Here is a 23878-nt window from a genome sequence, read left to right as displayed (position 1 = left end):
CTCATATGGAGATAGTCCATCAAGAGTAGGCGTGTGTAACCGGTTAATGGTGAAAGTGGTAGTGCTAAAAGCATCAACCCAAAATTTTAGAGGAACATGTGAGTGAAAAAGCATGGCTAAACTAGTTTCAGTTATATGAAGATGTTTACTGTTTACGCTCAGCACGACCATTTTGAGAAGGTGTGTGAGGACATGACATTTGATGATGAATCCTAGAATTGATTAAGTGATCTCGAAAAGTGTGATTTGTAAACTGAGTGCTTCCATCGCTTTGAAATATTTTGATTTTAACAGAAAATTGATTTTCAACAAGCTTTTAAAATTGAATAAAAGTTTTGAATAAACCAGATTTGAATTTCAAATGATAGAGCCACGTAAAATGGGAATAATCATCAACAAATATCACATAATATTTAAAGCCTAAGGTGGAATTGACAGGGGATGGACCCCATAAATCACAGTGAATAAGATCCAACACATGAGAAGTGCGTTTGTCATTCTGTTTAAAAGGAAGTTAATGACTTTTTGCAAGTTGACAGCTAGAACAAACAGAGGGATTCGAAAGCGAAGAAGTCACACATAAGTGACAATTTTTATGTAGAAGAGAAATAATAGAATGGGGCACATGGCCCAATCGAGCATGCCAAACATCAAAAGAGGCTCGAGGGCAATTATTAGAAGAAACATAAACTAAAGAGCAATGTCAACCGGATGACCCATAGCAGCAAGCTGGTCACAAACAAACTTAAATTCACGAGAGTATTCAGCAATACTTTTATCAGCTTTCATCAGGTGTTGTAGTTCATCTTTCAAGTGAAGCTCTCGGGATTTTGAACAGTTGTTGAAAGTGTTTTCCAAGGTGGACCAGACAACATGGGAGGAAGACAAACCAACAACGATAGACATAGCCTCTTTTGTCAGCGAAGTAAGAAGAATGCTCATGATCAATTAATCTGTTTGCTGCCATTTAGCAAATTTCGAATTGGCAGTAGCAGTGGAACTCGAGCCAATGGTAACAAGTGGAGGTTGGAAAGAGCCATCCACATATCCAAAAAGGTTTTGACATTGTAACAAAGGTAGAACTTGGCTACGCCAAAGAAGATGGTTGGAGGAGGATAATTTGATGGTCAAAAGATGGACCATAGTCTTGAAAGACAAAGTGGAGAAAGAGGTGCTGGAAGCCATTGGATCGAAGGAGATAAATCCAGAAGGCTCTGATACCACGAGAAGGTAATGAGAAAATCCATCACAGTTTGTGGTGATGATATACATATTGAATTTATACAATATTTTGTACAAGATAATAACAAAGTCAAACATTCCATCTACACCATGATCTACAATTAAAGAATTACCTAAAATCATGTGTTTATGATTTGATGAGATTTATTTAATTATCGGGGACATGATTCTTGGATCCTTACATTACTGTAATAAGGGCTCACGCTGCTGCTGCCCTTTTTCCCCGAATTCTCCACCGCCTCACGGCCCCTTCTCTAGCTTCTCTTCTCTTCCAGCAACTTATCTGATTTTTATGTATATAATAATATATTCATATACTCAAAAGGCAGCACATGGACTCGAAGATGGTAGAAAATTAGAGAAGGAATTTCCTCCCCTTACGCGTCCAATGCTGGAAAGTTCCAGCAGCTACCATCACCTCCCCCTTACTATTATTATAATATAGGAATTCTATGCTAGTACAATATAATATAATAATATATGTGTTCTTAATATAATATTTGCTAACATTATGTATAGGTTAACATGGCATATGTTTTATATATATTTATTTATGTGTATACCCTATATATATTAAGACAATATCTCATTCACTTATTCCATAATATATATATACTAATGCCATAAATTTAATCTTATACATATACACACTCTACATTCAACCATATTCCAATATTTTATTCACACATATCCTTTGCATTCGGCCACAATTATCCTCCACTTAGTGACTTTCAATGGAAGCTTCCCTACATAATATAATATATAATCTATGCTATTCACGTAATATATGTTAGCATAAAATACATACACCTATGCAAACGAAGCGCGACGGCACCTTTCAATTTCCAATTGCCTTCCCTTATTATAATACCAGCTAATGACTCTAAAGGTATGGTATAAATAATATTAAAATTAAAATATAATTATAATTTATACATATTATTTTAAAATTTATAATAATTTTGTTTGTATTAAACGTTCTATAAAACTCAAATAAAAAATAAACATATAAGATTTATATTGTTCATTAATATTGCAAATCAAAATATAAGAGTAAGTAAAAAAAATTTTAAATACTAAACAAAAAATAAAAATTAAAGTTATTGTATACTTGTTAACGTTTTATAATACAAAGAAAAAAATTACTAAATCTTAATATATATTAAAGTAGCAGAGTTGCTGCAAAGAATTCTCCCGCCCAAAACGAGCCTTTATTTTTTTTTTTATGTATATATTTCAATAAATAATATTCCTTCCACTAAAAACATGTTCCAAAAATTAATATAAATGGATTCTAATGTTATTAATTTCTACTGTCATTTAAAGATAGATGATTAGATAATTAATTTCTACTATCATTTAAAGATAAACAGATAATCAGATAAACGAGGCACCTCTCACAATTTTTTATACTCATCTTTAATTTTTTATTAATTTAAATTTTAATGTGACCTTCACACTCCACACGTTTGAATAATCTGGAGACAGTTTCTATGCACTTATATTAATTATTCACCATTATTAATTTTGTTTTTTATTAATTTAATTTTTTGAGTAACCTTCACACTTACTAGCATTAACACATTTTGGAATCATCTGTTGGGACAACTTTCTATGCAATTACATTAATTAAAATAAGCAGCTTCTATGCAATTAAATTAATTTTTTGCAAACATCTAGCCACTACTTTCAAAAACAAGAGAAGATGGGGCAGCTTACATTACTTTTCTGCAAACACATCATTAAATTTTTGCAAACACATCTGGCCACGAGAAGATGTGGCAGCTTACATTAATTTTCTGCAAACATCTGGCCACCACTTTCAAAAACACGAGAAGATAAAAACCCACAAATTCTGAGAGAAGCACCCTATTCACTCCTATTTCATATCACCTAATTTTATATTGTATCTAGTTTTGAAATGCCTCATTTGTTTCAAATGTTGAAGTTTGTGGATTCTACTTGAGCTAATTGGGTAATAAAAGTACGTGTAGTACGTAAGTGGGATCTGCCAAAGTTCAAAGATAAATCTCAGATTAACTCCGTGGAAATGGTCTTAATAGACTGTGAGGTAAGTTTTTTACCCACTGTTATGTGTGTAAAAATGCAGAAACAAGTAGGTTCTTTTAATTACTTACCTTATATGATTGAAGTAGATTGAAGATTTTCACACTTCTCTACATGAGTGCTATCTTTTTCAGCAGATGAAGATGTCCTCATTTTCAAATTAAGACAACAGTTAGTATGGCACAATGAATATTCTATATATATATATATATATTAAAATAACCGTCTAGACAAAAGGGCTTAAATATAGGCAGATTTGGAATGAATTTGTGAAAGATCGATAATAGTGATCCATATCCCTATTGATGCTTACCTCTGTTATCCTTAGAATGACGTTGTCCTCATTGTCTAATTTGTGAGAGATTGATAACAATGAGACCCCAATAATACTACTTTAATCCCCTGTTGATCCTTATTTACACACATAAATGAAGCATACAATATTTTTGTATACATTTTATTTACAACATTAATCTGTTCATATAGATAAAAAAAAAAATCCCTTACAAACAGTGAGTAAAAATAAAAAAAAAACATTAATCTGTTCATACTATTACATGAACAAATGGTACTAAACATTAATCTCTCACAAATTAGACACTGTTATGTGTGTAAAAATGCAGAAACAAGTAGGTTCTTTTAATTACTTACCTTATATGATTGAAGTAGATTGAAAATTTGCACACTTCTCTACGTGAGTGCTATCTTTTTCAGCAGATGAAGACGTCCTCATTTTCAAATTAAGACAACAGTTAGTATGGCACAATGAATATTCTATATATATATATATTAAAGTAGCCGTCTAGACAAAAGGGCTTAAATATAGGTAGATTTGGAATGAATTTGTGAAAGATCGATAATAGTGATCCATATCCCTGTTGATGCTTACCTCTGTTATCCATAGAATGACATTGTCCTCATTGTCTAATTTGTGAGAGATTGATAACAATGAGACCCCAATAATACTACTTCAATCCCCTGTTGATCCTTATTTACACACATAAATGAAGCATACAATATTTTTGCAAGGCAGTGAGTAAGTAGCTAGCTAAGCTAGGGATTATTCATTGCTAGTGAGTAGAAAAAAAAAAATATCCCTTACAAACACTGAGTAATGCAGTGAGGATGAGAAAAAAAACCAAACAAATCAGAAGCAAAAATGTAGAGGATGAGCAAAAATGTATACTCTGCCAATGATTGATAAAATATATAAGATGAGCAAAAATATATACGAGTTGAAATTATTTTTATTACAGTGATATATATATATATATTTTGCTCTTATTGGCAGAATGTGAGCCTATTATATGATAACAGTGAGACCCCGATAATACTACTTCTTACCCCTGTTGATCCTTATTTACACACATAAATGAAGCATACAATAATTTTGTATACATTTTATTTACAACATTAATCTGTTCATATAGATAAAAAAAAAATTCTTTACAAACAGTAAGTAAGGCAGGGCTGTATGGCAATGAGTGAGCATACAAGTAAGCAACAAGCTAAGATAGGAATTACTTACTGCTAGTGAGTAAAAATAAATAAAAAAAAAAAATCCGTTACAAACAGTGAGTAAGCAGCAAGCTAAGGTAGGGATTACTCACTGCTAGTGAGTAAAATAAAAAAAAAAACATTAATCTGTTCATATTATTACATGAACAAATGGTACTAAACATTAATCTGTTCATATAGAGAAAAAAAAAATCTCTTACAAATCAGAAGCAAAAATGTAGAGGATGAGCAAAAATGTATATTCTACCAATAATTTATAAAATATATAGGATGAGCAAAAATGTATAATATGTCAAAAATAGTTTAAAAAAACAAATAAAAAGCAATAAATATAAAAAACTTACACTGCAGGCGATTTAGTAAAGTATTAGTGTCAAACCATATATATATATCAGACAGCCCCAATATCCGCAATTTTTTTAGTGTCGTGCATACATGCAAACTATATACGAGTTGAAATTATTATTATTATAGTGATATATATATATATATTTGCTCTTATTGGCAGAATGTGAGCCTATTATATCTTTGTTAGTTTAAGCAGTATATCAATTAGGATTTTTAAGACTGTTGTTGTTCAAAATTATCTTATAAAAAATTATTTGTGTTCACAGGGCACAGGGATGCATGCAAGTATAAAAAATTATCTTATAAGTTCTTTCACGGATAAGATCCGTGAAAACTTAGTCTATGTTATGCGGAACTTTGTTGTTGTTCAAAACACCATGAAATTCAAGACTACGTCGCACGCATACAAGTTAAATTTTACAAAAACAACGCAAGTAATTGAGGTGCATGATGTAACCTTTCCTGCTACTATATTCGCTTTCAGAGCATTTAATGATATATTGAGCGAGGAAAACGTGGATGAAACACGGCTCTTTGGTATGTTTTAATTTTAATGTTTTGTTTTTCTTCTTCTTCTTTTTTTTTTTTTACCTTCACATTGTTTAACCCTGTGGTTCATTGATTAGTATTATTATTTTTTGTAAAAAATAGATTTGATAGGGGAAATTGTAACTAAGGATAGTGCTCGGCTCCATGCATCATCTGCGTCTGTTACCAATTCAATTGATGTCGTGATAGAAGATTTAGAGTATGAAAATTCTTACATTTCATCTATATATTTGGTGTTTATTTATCTACTTTAGTAAACAGATTTTCCTTAATTAGGAAAAATCGTCTTCTATGTACCCTTCGGGGTGATCACGCTGATCTGGTGAACTCTCACCTTGAATCTGCTAAGGATGAACCTATTATTCTTCTACTTCAGATGTGTCGCACGAAGATTTTTAGGGGTATATCTACTAATTCCTTATCTCTAAATTTTGACTGTTTAGACTATTAAATGTGTGGCACGGTAGAGTGATGACCTAATTTAAAATATCAGGAGAAGTTAGGATTACAAGTACATATTACGTAACGAAGGTGTTTGTCAACGCAGCAGTTTTTGAGGTTGAGGATTTCCATGATAAGTATGGGGCTGCCATTATATGCTATTGTTATATATTCATTCATTTATAATGCTTCATTATCATATATAACCAATGTTGTTATAAAACTTTAGGTTGTTGAACAGTGTAGAGTGTTTCTCACAGAGGATTAGTCAAATTTCTTCTTCGACTACATACTCTATAACTGATGATTTAGAGAGTGGAATGTGTGAAGTCAAAACAATTAAACAATTGCTTGAGTCTACTGAGATAATTTCACTTTGTTAGGCATGTATATTTAACACTACACACATTACAACCATCTAACAATGCATCGAACCGCAGGCTGGTAGCTATTGGGTAGTTTGTACAATTATTGATGTTGAATCGGATCGAGGTTGGTGGTATCTAAGTTGTAAGAAATGTGCAAAAAAAGTTAAAGAAAATGGAAACTGCTTCTATTGCGAGAAGTGTGAAAGGTTCGACACGTCAGACAATCCTAAGTTTAAGATACGGGTTAGGGTTGTTGATGGAACGGAAAGTGCAAGTTTTCTTTTGTGGGATCGTGAGTGCCTACAACTGATTGGGAAATCTGCCAGCAAGCTAAGGGATTGATTGGCACGGGTGAGAGATGTATTTTAACTTCAAAATATTTTTCTTTATCAAACAATAATTAATGTTTACATTAATTTGCCTGAATTCTATTCTCATAGGATGGTGCTAAGGATTACTGTCCAGGCGAGGTAGAGACCTTGGTGAATAGGAGGCTACTTGTTCAAGGTTTAGATAAGAGATCAGAATTTATCCCGAATTGATGATTTGTACATTGTGATAAGACTTATTGATGACAATGACTTGATCATGAAATATCAGATAAATGATTACACTGAGAATCAAGTTACCTATAGTTCACATCATCTATTGTGTTTCTTAAAACGCACATGATCATCGCTAAATGATTGTTTGATTGTGTGTAACATCAACAGGAACCTGACTTGCTGTCAAAATTGGAAAAGACTATTGATGTTGATTCGAAGGTACTATTTGCCTTGAAATGTTAGCAATGTGTAGGGGTGATCAATTATATGGGTTTCATTCTCAAAGTTGTAATCAGTATTATTTTTCAAATTATTTTACAGGGGTCTGTTTCAGACAATGAGGTTAGCACGTCGGTAAAGACTCCAGCGAAACGTACTTATCCCTCTACGTGCGATGATGTGAGTAGCATTGTTCCAAACAAGGACAGGGGTTCGTCCACGCAATTGTCAAGCAATAAGCTTCGCAAGTTCCTGAAAGTTGAAAAAGACTAAATATAAACAAATTAAGAATATTCTCAAGCAAATAGACCGTTAATCTTTAAGCATTTAAGGTTCTATTATAGTTGGTTGTTCTAGGTATCTTCAAGTTGTTTGTCATCATTATTATCGTACTTTATTGGGTAACCTGATTATGCTTTTGTTGTTAAATATTATGTGACTTTTATCTATTCTGACTTATTTATATGCCTCTATGCTATGGTATTTACAATTTCATTGTTTAATGATTGGAAGATATTGGATTGGTCATATGTTGAATTGGGAACTTTATTGTTTTAAGGCATTGGGCCTGAAAATGGAAAAGAAAGAAAACGAACGACTCTTAAGTTATTCAATTTGGTGGGTATTAGTTAAAATGTTTTCCACATGGACTAATTTAAAATTAATTTTTAAACTAATTTTAAGTATTTTTAGATTATTTAACATATTAATTATATTACTTCTAACAAAATAATATTGAGCTGAATTAAGTAGTTGAACTGAATTAAGATGTTGACATAAATAGCTCCAGTAACATTTGGCAGAAGTTGATTAAACTAACAACTCATATAACAGATACAAACCACAAAAAAATAAGATAAAATTTTTTTTTCCACTTTCCAAAAAAACATTAGGATAATCAGTTGGGGCAGCTTCTATGCAGTTACGTTAATTATTCACTATCATTATTCATCAGAAAATTAATATTTTAAATTTCTACTGTTATTATTCATATTACGGAAAATCAACTACAACACAAACGGATTAGTGCAAAACAAATCGAATTAGATATAAGCGAACGTAAAGAACATGAACAGAAAGTAAAAACTCCTTGTTAAATTGTTTAAGGCTTAGATCTGAAGAGTTTGTTCACCACTTTGGTAACGCCAATGAATAGGAACCACAAGCCACAACGAAGCCCTCAAACCATAAGCCTAGAAAGCCCAACACCTCTCGACCGAACTCAACGAAATCCTCTCTCACCCAAGTGATCAAAACCACACACAGTAGGTTACCACAGTAGGTAGATCGGTCACAAAGACAAAGGGTATAAAGCACAAAGCCAAGAGAGAAAGCTTACCCATAATGGATGATTGAAAACCCCCTAAATAGGGCATGTGCATCGACAACAAATCGACCAAGATCAATAAGGAAAGATGCAGCCTCTCAACATTGAAAGAGGTATCGGACCGAGATGGGAACGGAGCAATGGAAGATTAGCCACAAAAGGAAACCATGAAAGAGAGAGAAGGGGATGGACTAGGGTTCGGCCGAGAAAGGGAATGACACCAAAAGAAAGGGCCGCACAAAGGGTCTTTTATATGTGGGCTTATGGGCTAAGGGACAAGACGACTTTTGGGCTCAGAATAGTAGGCTTCTCCCTCTTGAGCAAATGGGTCAAGACCCATTTCTCCTCCAAAGTGGGAATAGGGCTTGTGGCCCAACTTCTAAAATGGGCTGCCTAAAAGTGGTGACGAACTTGGGTTCTTCAATCCCGGGCCAAAGCATATGAAGATAAAATTCACCCGAAAAATCGTCACAGCCTTGGGCCTCACCTGGGGCAGCTTCTATAAAGTTACATTAATTATTCACTGCTATTATTAATCATATAATTAATAATTAATATTTTAAATTTCTACTATTATTAAAATGAAAACATAACAAAAATATGCTCCATATGAAGCTAAAGCACTATAAAAGTAGCAGAATTACTGCATAAATTTTTTCCTGCCCAAAAATCAGCTTTTATTTTTTTTTCTTTTTAAGAAATAAATTAATATTTAATTTTTATGAAGTTATTATTTAAAAAAATAACACTTCATTTAAAAGGTATACGCAATTTTTTTTAGCTACTCACTAATCAGCTGCACCTTCTATGCCATTACATTCATTGTTCACTACTATTATTAATCAGCTGGAATAATCAGACAATTAATATTTTAAATTTATGCTGTTACTGAAATGAGACATCATTTAATTTTTAATATGACATTCACACTTCCTAACAGTAGCACATTTTGGGATAATCAGTTGGGGCAACTTCTATGCAATTAAATTAATTATTCACTATCATTATTAATCAAATAATTAATATTTTAAATTCCTATTGTTATTAAAATAAAAACATAACAAAAGTATGCTCCATATGAAGCTAAAGCACCAAAAAAGTAAACACAGCTATAACTCTGACGGTCCAGTAGCTTCATGGTTTTTTTTTTTTTGCTCTTTTGTTTTTTATTGGTTTAATTTTTTCCTTTTTCAAGAAATAAATTATATTTAAATTTTCTACTGTTATTATTTAAAATAACACTTCATTTAAAATGTATACACAATTTTTTTGGGATAATCACTAATCAGCTGCAGCTTCTAAAAACGTGTTTCAACAATTAATATAAAAAATTTCTAATGTTATTAACTTCTACTATCATTTAAAGATAGACAGATAATCAGACAATTAATTTCTACTGTCATTTAAAGATAGACAGATAATCAGATAAACGAGGCACCTCTCACAATTTTTTATACTCATCTTTATTTTTTTATTAATTTAATTTTCAATGTGACCTTCACACTTCATACGTTTGAATAATCTAGAAACAGCTTCTATGCACTTATATTAATTATTCACCATTATTAATTTTGTTTTTTTTATTAATTTAATTTTCTAAGTAACCTTCACACTTCCTAGCAGTTAACACTTCCTTCACACTTTTTGAAGCTGGTATAATGATTATTCACTATTATTATTAATCAAATAATTAATAATTAATATTTTAAATTCCTACAATTATTAAACTGAAAACATTACAAAATTATGCTCAATATGAAGCTAAAGCAATAGAACAGTAAACACAGCCATAACTCTGGCGTCCAGTACATTCACGGTTTGTTTTGGCTCTTTAATGTGACCTTTACACTTCCTACAATTATTCACTATCATTATTATTCACACAATTAATATAGACACGATTTTTTTTGCTCTTCTTTTGTTTTTTTATTGGTTTAGTTTTCAATGTGACATTTACACTTCCTAGGAGCCACACGTTTTGGGATAATTAGTTGGAGGCAGTTTAGTTACATTAATTATTCACTATTAGCCTCCTCATATATATATATGGTTGGGCTTCTCTGCTATCATTCTGGTTGCTTTTCTTTTGTTGTTCTACCATAATTTCTATCGCCCATATCTCAGCAGAAACTACCAGTAGACAACGATCAAAGAATATGGATGGGGGAGTAGGCAAGCAACAGAAGATAAAAGCAACCGGGCTAGGTAAATGATTTTTGATCCAATGTTTTCCCTACTGCTTCTTTTGTGTTTATACTATTTTTTCAGTTCTTACTGTTCTATTCATTAAGCCTATCCATAACAATACTGCCTTATTAGAGATGTTACTACTTAATGCTAAATTGTTACATTCTTTTATGAAGTCATTTATCAAAAAAAAATTCTATAGGGTTAGACAATGCAAATTCACTGATTTGAAAATGCTTCATTATATCTCTGTTAATGAAAATCTTTACATGCATACAATGTACTTTTTTTTAATACTACTTTTTTCCCTACTATTTATGTGGCAATTTTCACACGTTTAAGTTAAGATTATCAGTATTATTTTCTATTCGTCTCTCCCCAAATCTGACTGTGATTTCTCCTGCATATCTATGTTACTGTGTTTATAATTATGAATATTTGCATTAGTATTGTGCACTCATACTGTTTTCACAATTTTTTTCGATATGTACTCATTAATTTTTTAAATAATCGCTACTTATGAAGTTTTTGATCTACTATTAAAATTTATATTATTATTTTTTTCCCTACTATTCACAAGGCAATATACACAAATGTCATGTATAGCAGTTCGATTTTTCCCAAAAGACTGCAATTAAATACAATGTTTTTTTATACTGTTGTAGTAGTTAGTAGATACCATATTGTGTTTTGTGTTGTCATCATTATTATACTGCTGCTATTCTAACATTTATCATAGAAGCAAAACAATGTGATTAATGTGGAAGAAAACATGAATGAAATATTGAAACAGTTCAGTCTGGAAAGAGGGTCTCACCTGTTAGCGTGATGAGTATTGTGATATCATCCCCTTTTTCGAGGACACAACCGAAATAATTTACCCATTTAGTCTCTCAATTTTCCTGCAGAAAATTGGTGCAGTAGCCATTCAAAAACAAACTCCATTGAATGTTTGGGAGAAATTAACGGAACGACAAGTTGTTTTAGGAAAACTTTGACGATTAACTCAAACAAACTATCAAGGACGCCTTTCAGTGTTATTACAAATGGTAATGACCTATTATTATTACTATAAAGCTTAATTTTTATTTTGAAAAAATAATATTTATGGAAACTATAATTTAATGTTTTAACAGTTTCGCAATGCCAACGTATTGGTTTTTCCATTGGTGATGCACCAGTTACATTATCGGATAATTTTCAATGCCAAGAAAGTAGTGGCACGTGTAGGACTTTGAGAACACTTTCTTCCGGTAAGCACAAGATAACCAAGGGAAGATGTATTGCGTCTTCACCATCGATGAGATTGTTGTCTGTGGACGATGGTGTTTTTACTCCAAATATGCAAGAACATGCAATTTTTACCAAAGGTGAGTTATATTGTTCATTTTATATAAATAAATTTTCCACCATCTCAGTGATAGTTTGAGAATTGCATGTTAAAAAATTACCAATGTCTTGCTATATCTTTTACCTACAGCATTAAACAGTTGTCTTGATTTTGGAATGCAAGTTCCAGTTTTCGAAGAAATTGTAGATGAGGGTAACAATTCTATCACATGGTGCTAAAGTTCGTATAATGGCAGCCCCATATTTTGTAGTAATTGTATTTTTTATTTTCTTTAGGTGATGATGTTGAATTTTCAGTGATTTCCAATACAGGTGAAATCTTTAACCGCCAATTTATATTTTTTCCTAAATGTCCCTTTAATTAGATATATCATTGAATAGAATAATGTTATATGTCACGAATGATAATATATTATCACTTGTGTACAATCATGTTTGGCATTAGATGATAGACTTTAATTAAATATACGAATATGAACTTTTTTTATTGGTCCTATTATTTAAAAAATCTCAAAGTATTGTCGCATAATCGATGATCGATTATAATTGAATAGCATCACTTCTGGATTTACGGTATTTTTCATTCCAAAATTCTGGCATCTATAATGATTTTTGAATTATTTCTTAAAGATTTGAATAACAATAATAAATTCTATAAAATATTTAATTAAAAGTGATTATTGATGTTTAAAATTTTTTTACATAGTGTACATGTGACCGTATTGTAGCACTAATTTTTTTAGACACCAAAGTGTGACCGGAAAACCAAGTAGGTTGTCAGTTTGATCAAATTAAGTATAAAAAGAGTAGTCCAAACAATAATTTATAATTTTCTTAAATTTCACTCATGGATCCATTTGTATATATGAAAATGAAAATTATTTCGACAAAAATATGAACAAGTAGGTTCTTTTAATTACTTACCTCATGTGATTGAAGTAGATTGAAGATTTGTGCACTTCTCCCAGTGAGTGTTATCTTTTTCAGCAGATGACATTGTCCTCATTTTCAAATTAAGACAATAATTAGTATCGAACAATGAAGATTCTATGTATATTAAAATAACTGTCTACACAAAAGGGCTTAAATATAGGCAGGTTTAGAATGAATTTGTGAGACATCGATTATCCAATGATGAGTTTCTGTAAACATTTTATTTACAACATTAATCTGTTCATATGGAGAAAAAATAAAAAAAAAATCCCTTATTTTTGAAATAAATGAGTCTTTGACAGAGTTTTGATTCGAAATCAAGGGTTAATTCAAAAGAGTAATGAACCTCGTATACATAAGAGAAACTTAAAAAAAAATCCTTTTTGTGTCCAATATAGTAGATAAATCATTTTTATAGAGGATTTATGTTAAAATGCAGAAACACGTAGATCTAAGCAAAAAAAATAAATAAATAAAAAAGGAGGTGCAGATCTAATAGATAGTGCTAAGGAAATGGTCACTATGTTCAGTTTTGTCCACAATCAGGTAAGTATAGTCCATTCAAACACATCAAACCAATGAATATGTTAAAATATAGACTATGAGCAAAAATGTATAATCTGTCAAACATAATTTAAAAAAAATAGATGCAATAAATATAAAAAACTTACACTGTAGTGTTGAGGCAGATTTTTAGTTCCAAAATAAGGGTTTATTCAAAAGAGCAATGAGATCCATAGATCTGAGAGTAATAAATAAAAAAAAAAAATCAACATCAATTAAAAATCAGATTAAACCGAAAATAATCAAGAACAAGAAGAACATAATATATATCTCCCTGTTAATCGGTCAAGGCTCAGATCTGGTTAGGTTCGTTCACCACTTAGGATCTCATTGCCAACAAAACCACAAAGCCACACAGAAAGCCCTCAATCGAAAGCCCATAAATGTATAATCTGCCAGACATAATTTAAAAAAATTTAGAAGCAATAAATATAAAAAACTTAGATAGCTCTGAGAGTAACAAAAAACTCTACTGAAAATACATGGATCTGAGAGTAACTTACATAGATCAACTCTGTTGCGGAAAATCTCTACAAAACAGTAGGGTTAGTGCAATAACATCAAACCAGATTTAATCGAATGTAAAGAACAATACACAAAGTATCAATAATAGCAACAAGAAGATGAACACGAAGTAAAAAACTCTGTGTATAAAATCGATTCAAGGCTCAGATCTGTGAGTCCGTTCACCACTTTGGTAATGCCAACGAATAGGAACCACAAGCCACAACGAAACCCTCAAACCAGCCCTCAAACCGAAAACCCATAAAGCCCCAACACCTCTTGGCCGAACCCAAAGGAACCCTCTCTCACCCAATCGATTAAAGCCACACACAGTAGGTTACCATAGAAGGTAGATCGGTCACAAAGACAGAGGATAGAAAGCACAAAGCAAAGAGAAAAGCTTACCGAGAATGGATGATCGAAACCCCCAAAATAAGGCATGCGATACCAACAAATCGGCCAAGATCAACAAGGACAGATGTTGTCTCTCAACATGGAAAGAAGCATCAGACCGACATCGAAACAAAGCCATCGAAGATTAGCCGCAAAAGGAAACCACGAAGGAAGCAATCGGCCAAGCAAGGAAACGAGAGAGGGAGAGAAGAACTAGGGTTCGGCTGAAGGAAACAATAGGGAATAGGCCGCACAAAATGGGCTTTTGGGATCAGAACAGTGGGCTTCCCCCCACTTGAGTAAATGGGCTAAGGCCCATTTCTCCTCTAAAGTGGGAATAAGGCTTGTGGCTTGACTTCTAAAATGGGCTGCCTAAAAGTGGTGACGGACTTGGATTCTTCAATCCCGGGCCGAAGCCTATGAAGATAAAACTCACCCGAAAAATCATCACAGCCTTGGGCTTCATTAGGAAACACAAAACCAACAATCTCCACCTTGATTCCTAATGAGGCCAGCACACACAGCAACATGCAACAAATGCACAACACATGCATGTATTAGCAACAAATGTCTAATCATGCAACAAATGCCTACTCATCCACATAGGAAATGAATATGCAACAAATGCATACGATAGGCAACAAAAGCTTAGACAAGTAACAAAAGCTTAGACAAGCAACAAATGCTTAAACATGCAACAAATGCATTAATGCATATTATCCACACAGGAAATGCAACAAATGCATATTATCGACAGAGGAAAGGCAACAAATGCATATTATCCATATAGGAAATGCAACAAATGCATAAATATGAGCTAGCTCTCTCTCCATTCGACTTAGGTTTGGATCTCACTAATCCTCCCACTTAGTGTAAGGGTCTCTCTAATCCTCCCACTTAGGGTAAGATCTCCCTAATCCTCCCACTTAGGCTAGGATTTCTCACTCATCATCTTCCCACTTAGGGTGATTGAGTGACTCCACCTCACTTAAGGTAGTATCCCTTTCATTTTTGTTTTAAAAGATAGACAAAATGCCCATCCCCTTTGAAAATCCCTATTTCATAATGTGTGGCCATGTTCACAAAGAAAATGCATAACATAAATAAGTAGTGCAACCTACAAAACACTAAGTTCTTCACACTGTATCCTATACAATGGATAAGCACAAAACAGATTTAATCAAGGGGAAAAATTTTTAACAAAGATAAAAATTTTAAAGCACTAAGCAATCAAGGGGCGGATTTACTAGGCACAATTTTAAAGCACTTAAGCAATTAAAACGACCTCAAGTAAATCATAAAAAAAAAAAGTTCAAAACAAACATTGGATACCCACTAAGAGTATAAGAAATTAGATATGCAAACTAAGGAGACTTCAAAGAAAACACTAAGTTTTAATTTAAAGAAAACTTAGGCAGTAGATTCACGAAGAATCAAAGGGCCAATTAGCAAAAGATTTTTGAAGCACTTAGCAATTTTAGTAATCACACAGATTAACACAGGTTAACTCAACAATATCTAAAAAACACTAAGTAGTTTAGATAATAGTAAATAAAAAAACAGCCACTGGAACCCACAAAGGATTAGACCAGGCAGAAGTCACACATGACACTAAGCAACTGATTTTCTAAGCAAGACTTAACCGCACCAAAACAGGTCATGCTAGCACAAGAAAATCATAGATGATCCTAATTCTAGCAACAAGCAATGGTTACCACCACAAGATAACCCCAAACCTAATGGCCACCCCCACACGATGACCTGCTAGATGTTGAAAATGAGAATTACAGAATTTAAAACTATAGAGGTTACCAGTACAGATCTTAGGGCTAAGATCTGTGAGTGATGCAGGATCAGATCTGGAACAGAAGAAGGGCACCTCGGCCCCCACGCACTGCCGCCTACAAGCTCATGAGCCTCTGGCCAGCAGGCGAGTGAGCAGCCACGTGCTGCTCAGGGAGATGACCCACGATTTGCTGGATCCGGATATGGGGTTCTTTCGACTCAACTCACAACCTGTAAAGAATAATCGAACCGAGATCAGATTTGATATGGAACGAACTCACCATGAAATCGGATCTAAAAACGATGGGGTTTTTCAGATCTGATTCAAACAAGCACTACCCAGGAGCCACACAAGGCTCTGATACCAATTGTTGTGGAAAATCTCTACAAAACAGTAGGGTTAGTGCAATAACATCGAACCAGATTTAATTGAATGTAAAGAACAATACACAAAGTATCGATAACAACAACAAAAAGATGAACACGAAGTAAAAAACTCCCTGTATAAAATCGATTCAAGGCTCAGATCTGTGAGTCTGTTCACCACTTTGGTAACGCCAACGAATAGGAACCACAAGCCACAACGAAACCCTCAAACTAGCCCTCAAATCGAAAACCCAGAAAGCCCTAACACCTCTCGGTCGAACCCAAACGAAGCCCTCTTTCACCCAATCGATCAAAGCCACACACAGTAGGTTACCACAGAAGGTAGATTGGTCACAAAGATAGAGGGTAGAAAGCACAAAGCAAAGAGAAAAGCTTACCGAGAATGGATGATCGAAACCCCTAAAATAGGGCATGCGATACCAACAAATTGGCCAAGATCAACAAGGACAGATGTTGTCTCTCAGCATGGAAAGAAGCATCGGACCAACATCGAAACAAAGCCATCGAAGATCAGCCGTAAAAGGAAACCACGAAGGAAGCAATTGGCCAAGCAAGGAAACGAGAGAGAGAGAGAGAAGAGCTAGGGTTCGGCCGAAGGAAACAACATGGAATGGGCCGCACAAAATGGGCCTTTTATATGAGGGCTTTTAGGCTTTAAAGATAATGGGCTTCCCCCACTTGAGCAAATGGGCTAAGGCCCATTTTTCTTCTAAAGTGGGAATAGGGCTTGTGGCCTGACTTCTAAAATGGGCTGCCTAAAAGTGGTGACGGAGTTGGATTCTTCAGTCCCAGACCGAAGGCTATGAAGATAAAACCTACCCAAAAATCGTCACAGCCTTGGGCCTCATTAGGAAACACAAAACCAACAAACTCAAAACCAGATTAAACAAAAAATAATCAAGAACAAAAAGAACATAATATAGATCCCCCTGTTAATCGGTTAAGGTTGGGATCTGGTTAGGTCCGTTCACCACTTAGGTAACTTAGGTAACGCTAACGAAAACACAAAAAAACTCTACTGAAAATACATAGATCTGAGAGTAACTTAGATAGATTTTATTTATTCCATAGATCTGAGAGTAACAACAAAAAATCAACCATCAAATCAAAACCAAATTAAACTAAAAATAATCAAGAACAAAAAGAACAAAATATAGATCTCCCTGTTAATCGGTTAAGGCTCGGATCTGGTTAGGTCCGTTCACCACTTAGGTAACGCCAACGAAACCACAAAGCCACACAGAAAGCCCTCAACCGAAATCCCATAAATACATAATCACATAATTTAAAAAAAAATTAGAAGCAATAAATATAAAAAACTTACATAAATATGACAGTAACAAAAAAAAATCTACTGAAAATGCATAGATCTGAGAGTAACTTACATAGATCTTATTTATTCCATAGATCTGTGAGTAACAACAAAAAATCAACCATCAAATCAAAACCAAATTAAATTGAAAATAATTAAGAACGAGAATAACAAAATATAGATTTCCCTATTAATCGGCCAAGGCTCGGATCTGGTTGGGTCTATTCACCACTTAGGTAACGCAAATGAAACCACAAAGCCACACAGAAAGCCCTCAACCGAAAGCCCAAAACCCCAACCGAACAAAGCACCCACACATAATAGGTCTTCCACACAGGAATCACAAAGAGCCGAACAAAAGCCCCGAACACCTCTTAGCCGAAACCAATAGAATCTCTCTCACCTCCATTTGATTAAACCAAGAAATAGTAGGTCACCGCTAAGGTAAAAACGGATCACAAAGAGGATGGGTTGAAAGCACGAAGCCGATAGCAACTTCTCGAACAAGAGACCAAAGTCTCGGATATATAGAGAAGGATATCGCCCTAACGGATCATCTATTGCATATAAGGAAAGGCGGCCGAGAGGATTGAACCAAGAAAGGCAAGAACCCTAAGAACCCACAAGCAATCGGCTGAAGCAAAAAGCATGAATCGGCCGAAGAAGGAAAGGGGGGGGGGGAGATAGGGTTTCGGCCATAGAGGGAAACATCAAGAAAGGCTACTCAAGGGTTATATATGAGGGCTTTAGGGTTAACCAAGGTAGGCTCAGGCTTCAACAAACTGGGCTTGGGCTTCAACCATTTATTCTTAAATTTACATATAGTATAACATATTTGTATACTTAAGTATAACCCACTAAATCTGTTCTCTCAATTTTTTTTCTATTCCAGAAACATTTCTACTTGCAATGCTCAACAATATGCATATAGTTTCCCATCTAAATTTACTTACCATTTTTATATATTTTGTAAAAAATTAGAAAAAAAATCTAACGAAATTTTGTTCAACATGCATCGTAATTTGCATTTGATACATAATAAATACACCCAACTTTGAGAATCTATATAATGGAATTTGAATACAATGTGTTGATACTTTTCACAAGTTTGAAATGACTTTCCTAACTATTTATGGTATATTCCCTTACTAATTTTTTGACTATAGTGTATTGCAATTTTTCAAAACTTAAAAATATATTTTATTTTTGATTTGACAGAATACGCTGACATCGATGATGCATCATACACATGTGAATTTTGTGGTGCTATATTTTGGTATGACGAGAGAGTTGGCAAAAATTATAATACAAAAAAACCAAAATTCTCATTGTGCTGCATGCAAGGGAAAGTTGAGCTTCCACATATGCCATGCCCTCCTCAAATTCTAAATGATCTACTCTATGCGAGTGACGAGAAAAGCAAGCATTTTGTTGAGAACATTCGAATGTACAACATGATGTTTTCCTTCACATCAATGGGAGGAAAGATTGACTCCAATGTAAACCGAGGGAACTCACCACCTGTGTTTAGATTGCACAGTCAAAACTATCACATGATTGGGAGTTTGTTGTCAATTGAGGGATCTTCGCCTAAATTTGCAAAGTTATACATTTACGATACAGATAACGAAGTCGCAAACAGATTACATGCTGTAGGGTATAAATCTTTTTCTTTTGAATTGCATTATTTGTTTTCTATTAGTTATTTTATATTTACAAATTTAAATTGTTTCATATTTTTCCATTATAGCTAAGATTCTGAGGGGAACAATCTACATGAGGAGATCGTATCTAATTTAAAAAAGATACTTAATGAAAATAATGTTCTGGTAAAGTCATTTTGAATGGTTAGAGAAACCTTACGTCAGCAAGATTACTCGAGCATTAAAATTAAGCTTCTGGGAAAGAGAGGTCATGATGGTAGGAGATACAATATGCCATTAGTATCTAAAGTTGCGGGCTTTAGTAGTTGGTGATTTTGAGACTTTGCCTGGAGATAGAGATATTATTGTTGAAACTCGAAGTGGGTTATTGCAACGGATCAATGAATTAAATGCTTCGTACCTTGGACTACAATATCCATTACTTTTTGTGTATGGTCAAGACGGTTACAGAGAAGATGTCAAACTAAAAAACTTAAATTCCAAAGCAAAGTCTGGACGGAAAAAAATAAGCATGAGAGAGTTTTTTGCATATCGTTTGCAGGAAAGGGCATGTGAATCACCAATCATTTTATTCTCTAGACGGTTGTTCCAACAATTTTTGGTCGATGCTTACACGATGGTCAAGTCTTCAAGATTAGCATATGTACGAATGCACCAAAAGGAATTGAGGTGTGAGATGTATAGAGGTTTAACTGAGGCAATATTAAGAGGTGAAACTAATCCTGCTTCTCAAGGCAAGCGAATTATTTTACCGTCTACATCTACTGGTGGGGCGCGATATATGATCCAAAACTACCAAGATGCGATGGCTATATGCAAGTAGGCTGGATATCCTGATCTGTTTATTACATTCACATGTAATCTGAAATGGCCAGAGATTATGCGTTTTCTAGAGAAAAGAAGACTAAAAGCAGAGGACAGACCTGATATACTTTGTAGGGTATTCAAGATGAAGTTAGATAATTTGATGAAAGATCTTAGGCATAACAAAGTATTTGGAACAATTAAAGCAGGTACTTATTTTTTTATTGTTTACATCTATATATGTGCTCTTATTTTTTGTCATGTTACTTATTTGAATTTTTAATCATTATTTAAAGTTTTTTCGTAAACATTACATTTTGTTGCAGTAATGTATACCATTGAGTTCCAGAAACGTGGTTTGCCACATGCACACATATTGCTTTTTTTGGCTAAAGATGCAAAGTTTCCATTAGGTGATGATATTAACTGTATCATATTGGCCGAAATCCCTGATGAAGTAAGTGAGAGGAATTATTATGTAGCCGTCAAAGATCTAATGATTCATGGTCTGTGTGGTAGTTTGCGAAGCAGCTCACCATGCATGGCTAATGGTCGATGCACTAAACATTTCCCAAAAAAGTTTGTTGATACTGCCAATGTTGATGAAGATGGATACCCCGTTTATCGATGACGAGACAACATAAGGACTGTACAAAAGAATGGTATTGAACTTGATAATCGATATGTGGTTCCCCATAACCGGTACTTGCTACTGAAATGCGGTGCTCACATTAACGTGGAGTGGTGCAATCAGTTAAGGTCAATTAAATATCTTTTCAAGTATGTAAATAAGGGACACGATCGAGTTACTGCAAGTTTTTATCAAAGTCTCGACGATGGGAATGCTGAAAAGACTGATGAGATAAATATGTATTACGATTGCAGATATATTTCCCCATGCGAAGCTGCTTGGAGAATGTTTGGATTTGACATTCACTACAGAGATCCACTGGTTGAGAGGTTGTCATTTCATCTTCCTGACGAGTAGAATGTTATTTTTTCAGATTTGGACCTAATAGATGATGTATTAAGTCGTCCTACTGTAAAGCATAGCATGTTCACTGTGTGGATGGATGCAAATAAGTAGTACAGTGATGGGAAGGATCTCACGTACGTAGAATTCCCGATAAGATTTGTTTGGAAGCAAGGTCAACGAGAATGGCAACCTAGACAACGTGGTTTCTCAATAGGTCGAGTATTTTATGTTCCTCCAGGTTGTGGGGAAATGTATTACTTGGGAACTCTATTGAATATTGTACGGGGCCTTATGAGTTATGAAGAAATTAAATGTGTGAATGGTATTCAATATTCATCATTTCGGGATGCTTGCTATGCACTCGATTTACTTGACGATGATAAAGAGTACGTAGATGGCATAGTTGAAGCAAGTAATTGGGGTTTTGCACATTCGTTAAGGAATCTTTTCGCAACTCTCTTGATGTCAAAATCTTTGGCAAGACCTGAATATGTATGGCAACAATGTTGGCAATTTCTTTCAGATGATATTCTATATAGACAAAGAATCATTTTCAACCACCAAGGTAAAATGTCATCATATTTTTTTCAGTGTTTTTGGTTTGCATGTTTTTTTAATCATTTTCTTAACCCATGACAATATTTTTTTTCATTTCGTTTTTGGTAATAAATAGGTTTGGAGTTGAGTGAGGAAGAAACCAAAAACTATGCTCTCTTGGAGATTGAGAAGATATTGAGGAGCACTGGAAGAAGTCTTCATGATTTTCCATCATTGCCCTTTCCTTGTATTTTCGATGCATCGCTCGCTGAAAATAGGCTAATTCAAGATGAGCTTAGGTATGACAGGAAAGCTTTGGCAGAAGATCATAAGATTTTTGTGCAAAAATTGATAGATGAACAAAGAAATGTTTATAAAACTGTTATGCATTCTGTAGAAGCTAATATGGGAAGTGTATTCTTTGTGTACGGCTATGGAGGGACTAGAAAAACATTTGTTTGGAAAACTCTATCAACTGGATTGCGATCAAAGGGAGAAATAGTACTGAATGTGGCATCTAGCGGCATAGCATCACTTCTTTTGCCAGGTGGTAGGACAGCACATTCGAGGTTTGCAATTCCTCTTAATCCCAATGAAGATTCAACGTGCAATATCAAACAAGGGAGTGCACTCGCAGAGTTGATAGCAAAGTCAAAGCTCATAATATGGGACGAGGCACCTATGATGAATCGATACTGCTTCGAGGCACTAGACAAAAGTATGAGGGATATTTTAAGGTTCACCAATCCATTGAGCCAGGATCAACCTTTTGGAGGAAAAACAGTGGTGTTCAGTGGAGATTTTAGACAGATTTTGCCAGTTATCCCAAAAAGGAGTAGACAAGACATTGTTCTTGCAACTATCAATTCCTCATATCTATGGAGACACTGTAAGGTATTGAATTTAACAAAGAACATGAGGCTACAAGGTCTTGATTCTGATGATCAGTCAATGGAATTGAAAATTTTTTCCAAGTGGATTATGAAAATTGGTGATGGAACATTAGGTGGTAGAAATGACGGTCATGCATCTGTTGAAATACCAGATGATATTCTAATAAATGGGTTTGATAATTTGCTTGAAGTAGTTGTGGAGAGCACATATCCTTGCTTCTCAGACCATGTTGATGATATATCATATTTGCAAGGAAGGTCCATACTAGCACCGACGCTTGATGTCGTCGAATCCATCAACGAGTATATGGTTTCTTTAAACCAAATTGAAGGAAAGACCTATTTAAGTTCGGATACGACTTGCAGGTCAGATACAAACATTGATTTATTAGGAGATATTCATTCACCAGAATTTTTGAACAGTATTAGGTGTTCTGGGGTGCCAAATCATGAGTTGAATTTGAAAGTTGGAATTCCAGTGATGTTACTGAGAAATATTGATCATTCTGTAGGGTTGTGCAATGGGACAAGGCTTATTGTCACAAGACTTGGAAATCATATTCTACAGGGTAAAATTATATCGGGAAATAATTCAGGACACAGTCTTCATTCCAAGGATGTCATTGACTCCATCAGATTCAAGATTGCCGTTCAGGTTCCGAAGAAGACAATTTCCTTTGATTATATCCTATGCTATGACCATCAACAAAAGTCAGGGGCAATCATTATCGCATGTAGGACTTTATTTGAAAAAACTAGTATTCAGTCATGGTCAGCTATATGTAGCTGTGTCAAGAGTTACAAGTCGGAATGGTTTAAAGATACTAATATGTGATAAGGAAAGAGAACAAACAAACTCAACCACAAATGTTGTATTCAAAGAAGTTTTTCAGAATTTGTAATATTTAATCTTATTATAAATTTTATTTCTTGTGATATTTACAATATAATAAAATTAAATTGTT

The 23878-nt window shown here is 34.0% G+C and overlaps 1 pseudogene; it reads left to right on the top strand.

The window, feature by feature from the left end:
- The first annotated feature begins 1123 nt into the window (after positions 1–1123).
- Positions 1124–23815, top strand: LOC127802216 (uncharacterized; annotated as a pseudogene).
- The last annotated feature ends 63 nt before the right edge of the window (positions 23816–23878 follow it).

This window comes from Diospyros lotus, chromosome 5 (assembly GCF_014633365.1).
Source record: "Diospyros lotus cultivar Yz01 chromosome 5, ASM1463336v1, whole genome shotgun sequence".
NCBI lineage: Eukaryota > Viridiplantae > Streptophyta > Magnoliopsida > Ericales > Ebenaceae > Diospyros > Diospyros lotus.
Note: the sequence above shows the minus strand (reverse complement) of the source record. Positions and strands in the feature narration are given on the sequence as shown.